The sequence below is a fragment of the Eretmochelys imbricata genome, chromosome 25, assembly GCF_965152235.1.
Source record: "Eretmochelys imbricata isolate rEreImb1 chromosome 25, rEreImb1.hap1, whole genome shotgun sequence".
Lineage (NCBI taxonomy): Eukaryota > Metazoa > Chordata > Testudines > Cheloniidae > Eretmochelys > Eretmochelys imbricata.
This window is the reverse complement of record NC_135596.1, coordinates 15024992-15035726: the sequence shown is the minus strand read 5'-3', so window position 1 is coordinate 15035726 and position 10735 is coordinate 15024992.

Below are 10735 nucleotides of genomic sequence, written 5' to 3'. Positions count from 1 at the left end.
AAGCGCCTTGCAAAATGCAGATACCAAAAAGCCTCTCCGCCTGTGAGTGGAGGGGCCCTGGTGCACGTGCCCGCCACGCGCTGGAAAGTGTCTGAGCACAGCTCGCTGCGTGTGCATGACTGAGACTCCAGGCGTGCGGTGTGTGCGGGTGGATGCAAACCTACAGAAGGTGAACAAGAAGGGAGAAATCCCGGGGAAGCCGGTGCATTTCTTCCTGTGCCCTGAGCAGCCAATCCCAACCTGGCTGACCAGACACATGGGACATTTTGGAGGAACAAAGTGGGGAAAAATGGAAACATTTTTGCTCAGCATTAAACAGGCACCGGGGCAGTTTTTCCTAAACATGTTTGTGATCATGACGGCAGGTGTCAGACAGAGCCAGGGCGGGTGGTACATGAGCAGCTAGATTGTCTTTCCAGTGCTTTGGCCCATCACTTTAAGTCGAAGTCAAATTTAATTTTACAACCCCTTAATGGTCTCTAGTGCTTACAGCTGCAAAGAAAGGGCTCCAAATGTGGCTCATGGCAGAGCCCTCTTCCTCTATCTGCAGAGCTCAGGAAAGTTTATGATTACTATTGCACAGCTTTGGGGGTTCCTGGTGCTGCGCCGGGTGAGAATGCACACAGGGCTCATCTCACTGGCTGCTTTCTGACTTCTGGGGCCAGCTCCCGCAGTGTAATCCTGTTCCACGCAGCCACCCAGTGATTGTGGAAGTGTACACCAGCCTCCTGGGGAAGGCTCTGTAATGGCCCATTACATGCAGCATGATGGCAGGGGAATTACTCAGAGCAGAACAATCAGGGAAGGAATTAAACAAATTGAAATGATGATCTGGAAATTGCTTGAACATAATGACCCCAGCCAATCAAGGAATGTCCCAGTTCCTTCAGTTCCCAGGTTAGACATTTGTCGGGTGTCACTTAATGTTGCAAATACAACCTGTTATTTTGCAGCATCCCTCATCCTGCCACTCTAAGCACTGTCACTGTCTAAGCACTCCCACCCTCCACACCAGGGTCCCCCTCACCACTCCAGGACGGTTGGAGTGAGGAGAACAGGAGGGGAGGGGAGGAAATATCCTTCCTAGAGCTGATCAAAAGGGGTCTGTGCGGCCAGCATTCCCGACAGATCCCTCAGGCACTGAGGACTCGGTTGCACGGGAATGAATGACCAGAGAGCCAAAGACAGAAGCAGAACTGAGAGGCAGAGATTGATCCTGGAGGATGTTTCCATTCCAGCGCTCCCCAAACTCTGTCCCACCAGATCGTCCTGCAGGGGACAGATTTAATTTATGCCACGGATAAAGGGTTCCCCCCCCCGCCACACCCCCCCTCCTCCCTATGGGGGTTCCAGCAGAGCCACTTCTACCAGAATTTCCCAATGGCAACTGCCAGCCAGTGCAGGTTCACTCAGCAGACTGGGGAACCCAGCCCCTGATGTCTGGGACGAAGGAAGGATTATTATCCCGTTTCACACCTGGAGCAAGGCCGAGTGACTTGACCAAGGGTTCTGTGGCAGAGCCAGAAACCGACCCCAGCTCTCCTGATTCCCAGCCCAACCACAGGGGAATTCCTCTTCCTCAGCAGAAGGTTCCCAAGTGGTGCTGCCAGCGAGGGACAATGTGGAGTTCTACCAACACCTGCCACTTGCACGCGAGGGCTGGCCAACGAGATGAGGCCGGAGTGGTCTCCACTGGGGGAGGCGCTGCCAGGGCCTGGGCCAGCTGGTCAAATTGCCTGTTAGCCAATGGGAAATCCAAGCTGGAGGCACAAGTTGATTGAGCACCGGGGAAGCTGAGCATCAACAATCCAGGAGGTGGAGCTGCGTCCCGACACGCAAACGAGCACACTGGATTGCTGTGAGCCAAGGGCTGGGGGAGAACCTGGGGGGAAATGGCACCCATTGAGCTTTTGTTACACTGGGAATTACATGGCCAAGACCCCGCTAAGTTCTCGCTGCAACCCAGTCACCGGAGACTGAGACGGGCTCAGAACCGATCCACATCAGTCTTGCCTGGATGGTGCGGGAGGCGCGGCACTCCTTGGAAATAGGTGGCTGCATGTCACTTCCTTTAAACCACGTGGTGGGGCCAGTGACTGACAGTGGCTTGAGGAGTGTGCACCAGGGTAAGTGTGTGTGTGTGTGTCCTCCTGTGTACACTTGCTAAAGGGAGAGCTTGTATGTTAGCCTGATCCAACACCCACTGAAATCAGAAAGGATCCCCACTGGCTCCAAAGAGCACTGAGTGGAGCCCTTAGAGGTGAGCCTGTGTGTGTACGAGCGTGCAAGTGTGTGTGTGTGTGTGTGTTTGTGTACTGCCATGCGGGGGGGTAGAGGGAGGGTGTGTGTATATGTTTGTGAATGGGAGTTTGCACGTATATTGGTGATGTGTGCCCATGACAATCAGCACTACCTCAAGCCTTTACAACTCACCTCATCCCACGCCATCTTTGCCATCACATCTGGGGCATGTGCCCTGCCGGCTGCTGGTGCAATCTGAGCAGGAAATGCTCCGGCTCTGCCCTCCGAGGCCCCGGGAGCCCAGACAGAGAGGGGAGTTCGAAGGTTTTCCCTTTCCTAAGCTGTGAGCTGCCCTCATCACCGGTGCATAGATCTCACCGTCCGGCCCCACCAACCTCAGCCAGCCAGCTCAGGTTTGCAGGACTGCCAGGTCAGGGGCAGCAGGAACGGCAACCACTGGATTCAAATGTCAGGGCTGAACGGAGGGAGGGGTCCCCAATACCTTGCCATGGGGAGGGGTCAGGCTAAATGTCTGGTCCCACAGGAACCCAGCAAAGAGCCCCCAGCACCTCCCTGAAGAGCAATCAGACCGCATCAAATACCCCCCACCCTGCGCCAACCCTTATCCAGAGAAAGGCAAAGCCAGTGTAACCCACTGGTTCTATGCTCATTGCCGGTCACCCCTTAGAGGCTGGTCCTCCTATGAGGATTACAGCCTACTACTGGGAGCGGCTAATAGAGTCTCTCCTTCTGCTAAAGTGCTGGAGGCCCTGTTTTTAGCACCGGTTCAGTCCCTGCCAAGAACTCGTGGTTGTGGGGCATTGCATGGGACCCCTCCTCTTTATTCAAATATTCTAGATACAGAAACTTCTCGAGAGCCCTCGGGACCGACACCTGCCTCCCCTCACTCTCAAGCAGGAGCACTGCAGGCTCTCACCTGGCTCGAAGTATTCACCAAACAGAGGCACCATGCCTCTGCTATTCCCCCCGAGCCCGCATTCATCCACTGACTTCAGTGGGATCACACCAGCACAGATCTGAACCTGGGGAGGCAGGAATTTGGCCTTTGAACCGCAGGGCCTGCTAGGGACGGGTTGGCCACAGGCTGGGCCTGGGCAGTAGGTGGCACTGGTGGCCCACAGCAGAGAAAAGCCAGCAGGCCAGGTAATTGCCCGGCCCCTTTTCTTCCTCTGTCTGGCTGCATCTCAGCCAACAAAAGCGCAGCCACATCTGGAGGCAACACCTGGATTTGCCCCAGTTCGCTGCTGCACATTATTAAACTGGGACCTGCCGGGGCAGAGCAGCCAGCGGTGGCGGAGAAGCAGGGAACAACTGCGAAAGAGAGAAATAATCACCCCCCACACACGCTTACACACAGGCACCAGCAGCAGCTGTCTAAAATTAACCTTCCCTGGCATATGGTGCATTCTCACTTCTCCAATTTACCTGCAGCTTTGCAGAGGCGCCCTTGGAATACAATGAGTCAGCTCCAGGCACTTGATCGCCAGTCCCCAGAACCCCCCTGCCTTAGGCAATCTTCCCAGCCGACGCGCTGCAAGAGGAAATCAAAACCAAACCCAAACGCATTATCTGCAGCACTCCCGAGCCTCCAGGTTTTCCCCCCGTCGCTGTGTCTGGATGAGTCACGCTCTGAGTGCACGCAGCCTGCCTGGGCTTGCTGAAAAGCAAAAAGCAAATCGACCCCCACCCCAAAGCTTTCCTCCTCGTGTGATCAGCACGAATGGACCCAGGCCAAGGCTGAGACCCGGGCTTGGGGTCTGGGGCAATCACCCTTGAGTCCCCGGTGACCACAACTGGAGTCCCCCCACACACGTGTGTGTACACGCACACACACACAGTGCCTCAGAAAAATCAGACAGCTCACGCTGGGCTCTGAGAAACTGGAGGCCTCCCTACTCAGGGTCCGCTCTTGAAAATCACAAGTGCTTGAGCTCTGCCCAATCCAAATCCCGGTCACCGTCCCCATTCTGCAACAGGACTCAGTGGCTGGCTGACGTGGGAGCTGGGTGTGGTCCGTGGTATGTCACACGTGGCCTAGGGCCTGCAGGGCTGCAATGGGGAGCCAGGGGGCAAGTGGGCTCCTAGCAGGCTCAGCCTGCTCCCCAGCTCCCAGCCACCTCTGACTCCCACAGCTCACTTCCATCGTGTCCCATCTCAGGGCTCCAGCACTGAATTGTCCTGACACAACGCGTCTGGAAGGGCCCAGCCTCTGACACAAGTCAGGGGCTGTGCATCTCCAGCGTTGGCGGCCCTCGGTGGGGGACAACGGCTGGTCAGGGCCTTTTCTGCACCGAGCCAGCATGGGGCCTAAGTCTGACTGAAGTCTTGCTTCCCAGGCTGGTGCATCGGCCCTGTGCTTTGGACCACGCCCCCATGGTGTTTGGCAAGCTGGCCTGTGCCCTCTCCAGCCAGCCCTGGGGCACTGCAGGGAGATGGCTCTAGCTCGCTGAGCCAGGGAGCACAGACACTAGGCAGTGCCCTGCACAGGGGGAAGAGGTGGGGATGACGACAACACAGCACAGGGCACTAAATGGACATCATCTGGTGGCCAATGTGCCATGCACCTAGTCACTGGCAGTGAGCAAATTAACAAAGCAAGAAAGCCGCACAGTTAATGAGCGGTGGAATAATTAACCAGACTGCAGGAGCAGCACCAGTCCATGAGGATCGCTGACCCTCGGCCACAGACTTGCTGCTAATTGGAGAGGATAACCGCCCCCCCAGCAACTTCACAGCCGTAAGGTAGGGAGGGGATCTCTTACAGGCCTAGCTGGGATTCTCAGCTCTGCTCAGCATTGACCATGACCTGGTAACAGCTGGGGCAATGGAATCTCCTGCCCAAGGAGCCAGCCAGGCCCAAGACATCACAGCTGCCTTGGTACTTCCCGCTCAGCTTTGATCCTGGGGTGCTGCCTGCCCACAGCCACTGAGAACTGCTGGCACACGTATTACAGTAGCACCCAGAGGCCCTGCTGTGCCCGGTGCTGCTCAGACCCAGAACGGACAATTTAAATAGAGGCTGGGAGGGGGCGACAGACTTGCCCGAGGTCCTCCTGCAGCAGAGAGGGGATTAGACCTCAGTTCTCCGGAGCCCCCAGCCCACGCCCTGCCCATTGGGCTATGCTGCCTCTCAGTTGGAGCCAGGGGAATGCAGCCGTGGAGACATCATTCCCCAGAGCGTAGCACTGACAGACACACAGACCGACAGTCTTATGCTTCCACAGCACCTCTCAGGAGGCCAAACCCACAGCAATGCTGAGCCTTCGGTGTTAGTGGCGGATACAGGTGCCCAGCTCAAGAGACACACAGGGCACGTCTGTGTCCGGGAGCCCCCTGTCTGCCCCCGGCACTTAGCGCTCACTCCGCCCCCCCTTCCCCGGCAGCCCTGTCCTGCCTGCTCCTTTCTTCCAGGTCACTGACGTGTGGAATGAGCTAAATCAGACCCAAGCCCAACCCCTGTGGAGCTGCCCACTGCCTGCCATGGCTGGGCCAGGCACATCCTTGCCAGAGCTGCTCACCCATGACTGGCCTCCCTCGTGAGCCTCTTGTGCAGCACTGCGTCGAATGCAGCAGTAACCGATACCCCAGATCCCCTGTCAGCCCCTGGTGCTGCGTCCATGCTTGGTTTGTTAGGCATCATCTTCCCACTGCTTACAGGAGCCAGATGAGCCACCCGGGGACCATCAGACAGTGCAGCAGGGCGTGGGTGGTGCAGGCTTGTACACACACACATGCATACACGCACAGACCCACATACAAATGTACACAGGTGCACACACACACAGGCGCCCATTCACACCACTGCTCAACCAACGGGCTTCAAGTCCGAAGCACGGCGAGCCAGCCTCTGGTCCATGGACTGAGGCTGCTAATGAGGAAGGTGGTCACAGCCAATTTGTCAGGGGCGTTGGGAACTGAAGTGGGCCCAGCCCCCCCATTTCACGAAGGCCACCCAACAGCACCAGCTGATAATGGAGCCAGTCCCCAGCCACCTGGGCTGGAGTTGGGGGGAACGGTTTTACATACCCCCAAATCCAGTGATGAATACTGCTGCCCACTCAGGGTGCTCTGATGGCCCCTCCCCGGCGGGAGCAGACAGCTGGTCTGGAGAGCTGAGGCCACAGATGCTGGACTGGGGGTGTCTTCTGGGGGAAGCAGAGTTCACAGTGCAGGGTGATGGCAAAATGCATCGGTCAAGCCAGGCCTGTGGCATCGATTCAAGCAGCTGTGGGAGTGCTGCGGCCCAGGGGAGCTGCAAGATGGCAGCTGGGATGCCCAGGGGAGGCCGATGTGCCCCTGCCCATGAGGAGAGAGGCAATGCTGGCTTACAGGGTTATAATGTCTTTCATCCCCAAAGATCCCAAAGTGTTTATCGATTGCATATACCTGCATGCAAGGTACCCATAGCCACCTCGGGGTGCGGCCTGCCTGGGCTTAACAAAACAGCCGCTTAGGGCTGAAAAAGAGGAGAATTGCATCCGCTTGACACTGCAGCAGGGAGCTGGAGTGCGGGTGGGGAAGGACACCAAGGTTAACATCCCGGAGATCATTAAAGACTGTGAGTCCTTGGGCCTCAGTTCCTTTCCCCTCCCTGAGCCAGGCTGCGGAGGAGTGGCCGGCAGTGGAGAATGGACAGAGCATCTGGAGGAATTTTGAAGGTGGCCCCAGCAGGGGAGAGCTGAGGGCTGAGAATGAGATTCATGTCAGATCAAGGAGAAAAAAGAAAAAAACATGCTTGATGAGAGGGAAGCAGCAATCAAGTTTATTCAGCTTAACGATCTCTGAGTTAGCAAAGTTCGGCAGCCAGGCCAAGGGCTTGTCAAGCAATGTGCAGCACTGCCGACATCTGAGACAAGCAAGGATGGGCGCTCTGCACCGGCCTGCTAGGGGTCTTATTGGGATGGACAGGAGCATGTCCCAGGGGGTTAACCCAGCTGGTTTTGCCAGGGTGGGGGGGGGGATGGATTTCTGTGCTAGGTGAATTATTAACCCTGGAATGTGCCACTTTGTTCCAATCTGCGAAGCAAAATTTTAAATTCAGATGAATTTAATGAACGAACAGCAATACTGAGCACGGGCTCCCAAGCCCCTGACTCGGCCCCAGCCTTGCCGAGCAGGAGGAAAGCTGCTCCCTGTTTCGCAGATGGGGATCCGACACCCTACGCACCGTGTTCTCCCATGGGCCACAGCTTTACCGCCGCTCTGTTGCTGTGCCAGCCAGCTCCAAGCTTGCAAATATCAGAAGTCCCCCCAAAATCAAATCATGAGACTTTAACCATACTAAACGCTGGGTCTTTTTCGTTTGCCTTTGGGGTGTAGAGTCTTTAGGGGATCCATTTTCAAGCTTTTCTCCACGATTACGAGAACTTGATCCCACTGGGGCTCTGGCTCTCTGGCGCGTGCGGGAGGCAAAAGTGCCTGGGGCAGTGTCCAGGCCAAGAGAAAGGGCTCTTCCAGGGAGGCCTGGCTGAGCAAGAAGGGGGCCCGGGCACGTTCTGAGCCACGGGGGAGTCGGTGGCAGAGCCAGGCTTCGGGCTCAGGAGCGCCCAGTCCTTCGATCGGACCCCCAGCTCAGGCATCACCCCTCTGCCAGAGCACACGCGCCTCCCGGACACTCTGCTGCCAGAGCGGGGATCAGCCCTTCCAGCCCAGCTCTCCCCATGCTCACCTAGGGCGGGGTTTACTTCCCCTAAAGCTGGTGTAACCCCCCACTCGCACACACACATACACACAGCAGAGCCGGGGCCCCTTCCCGGCCGCTTAAGGGAAACCGCCACAGCGTGCCGCTCCCGAGCCCGTGCCCGTGTCCCTCAGCAGAGGCTAATGGGGAGAGACGGTTGCTCGGGGCAGCGTCTGTCGGCTCAGATTAGAGGGCGCTCGCTGGCTGTGGGATTCCTGCCCCCTGAGCCAGGACGGGGAAGGTGAGAAACCTGCTGCCTGAGCCATCGGCAGCCAGTCCCTGGCGCGGCCAATCCCAGCTCCCACGGGGCCTCGCTGGGGAGACGCGCATGCAGTGGCAGGAGGGGAAGCTTCATGGGGCTACGGACCAGATTCCAGCTGGGGTGGGGTGGGGGGGGCTGATTCTCTGTTCCCTTGTCCCTGGGCTTGGAGTGGGACTTTGTGCTGCCCACGTTCTGGGGCACTGCAGGGCCCTGCCTGGCTTCTGGTATCAGTTAGAGCCACCTCAGGGCTACTCTGCCTTACACTCCGCTCCCCATGGCTGCTGAGATGCAGAGAATAGCCAGAGTGCAGTGCCCTCTGGCCATGCCCAGGGCCCTGCTTGGCCAGGGACTGGGAGCAGAGCGCTGCGCAGGGGGGATTCTCCCCTTTATGCTGCCAGAGTGTAGTAAAGGGGCTTTAGCCAGGTGCTGGAGCAATTTCCTTAAATTTCCCAGGATCTGTTATAAACCTTCCCCCTAATTTTACTACCTTCTTTCCTTCTTTCCTGCTGCCCATCCCCCACTGAGAGACATTGTCCCTTCTCCCTGGTGATTCACACACCCCCCTCCGCCCAATCCCCAGCGCCAAGCGAGCGGAATTTGCATAGTAATGAAGGCCTGGGAGTTGCAAAATATCTGGCAATCATGTTTGAAATCTGTTCAATTAGCAACTTTTCAGGACTATTTATCCATCATGTCAGCAGCTTGGAGTGCAGCGGAGGAAAAAAACCCCACCCAGCTCCTAGAGATTGCTAATTGAGCCACTTCTGATGTGTGTTTTGTCCTCGTTTTTTCTATGACAACTGTGCAGAATGGAAGGTTGCCTTTTTATTCTCTTCCTCCTTTAGGAGGCAGCTCTTAATATGCTGGTAATTAAGGGCTCATTTGGCTCAGGTTCCTTTTAAAAGAAAACATTCTTGCAGAAGCAAAAAGAAGTCTTTAACAATAACAGTGCCTTTATGGCAAACGTATTGGCACCGAGCAGTGGTCAGGTCTTCTGACTGGCAAGCTCAATTGCTGTGAGCCAGCCCCAGGACCCCTCTTATCGCTGTGGCATGGTAGCACCTCCAGACTCTGACAGAGATCAGAGCCTCATTGTGCTGGGCTCTGCACAGACACACGGCGAGAGACAGTCCCTACCCTGACCCAGATCAGAGTCCCATTGTGCTGGGTACTGCAGATACACATCAAGGGACAGGCCTGCCCTCCAAAAGCTCACAAACAAAACAGACAAAAAGCATTATTGAGGCTCAGAGAAACTAACGAACAGTGAGTCTGTGCAGCACCAGGACTCCAGCCCAGGGCTCCAAAGCCCCAGACCATCTTCCCTGCCTCTCAAGTGGTGGGTGAACAGCTCCAGATTCCTGGTTTAAGTTTAGACCCGAGACTCTATTCCAATTCAGCTAGGGTCAGTAATGGCTGGAAATCGCTCACTGCCATTTCATGGCCAACTTGAACTGGGTTTGGTGGCTCTCAGCCCAGCTCCTGGTGTTCTGGGGTTCACGTGGCAGACCCACCGAGGTCTGAATGGACCATCCAGGGGGTGCGCCCTTGTGGCCCATAGAGGCTGAGGCACCTAACGGACAATGCTTGCGGGACGCTTGCCCTGGCTCTGCCCAGACTGTACTCATCCTGTGCATAGAGCACAGCTCCCACTTAGAGCTTAGGAGTGGGTGCATCCTTACAGCCCCTTAGACGGTCTGCTCTGGTGTATTTGCCCGTTCTGGCCCTGACCCTGCTGTGGGGCTCAGTCCATTAGCACAGCCCCTAGTCTGCATCCAGGACTTGCTGCTTACATAGCTAGCCCATTGCTTTCACCAGAACGCTGCATGGGACGGCCATGGGCCGTAGGCTCCAGCTGCCCAGCACAGCCTGCCTGGGGGTGAACTGGAAGGAGCAGCAATGGGCTGGGCTGGGCGTCATCTCCCGCAGGGCTGAGCTGGTCGTTACCTACCCTGGGCCAAGCCACTCTGGGCAGTGTCGCTCCCCCAGGGTGAGCTGGTCTCAGCGGTAGACGATGCTCCTTGTAACTCTTCATCCACCCTCCCCCTTATTTTGCTTTGGAAGCTGGGTCAAAGGGAAAGCATCTTAACTGTAGCTCGGCTAATCACACATTGGGGCTGGGTCTGCTACCTCTGGAGCCCCATCCTTGGCCCTATCTGAGTGGCAGCCCGCGGTTCCTCCCACCGATATCTCTGCTGGGAAAGGCAGGTGAAATTAACTTTTTAAATAGCCAGCAGCCCCTTCACAGACAGTCCGTCTGATCTATTGTGTCTTTGCTGCAGCCCCGGCATTTTAACTTCTGCTCTGGGTTTTCTGGGGGCTCCCTGTCATTTTTCTGATCCAGCGTGAGCTTCACTTAAACACTGAGGCAAAAGGGGAAGGAAAAAAAGAACCAAGGTCTTCCATCACCCTGGTGCCTTTCACCCGCCAGTAATTTCCTCTCCAAAGCCTTCTCAGCAAATTATCTGTTATTCTGACCAGTTTACAGAGCGCTCACGATAAATAGACATCTCCCAACCTGGCATCTGGAA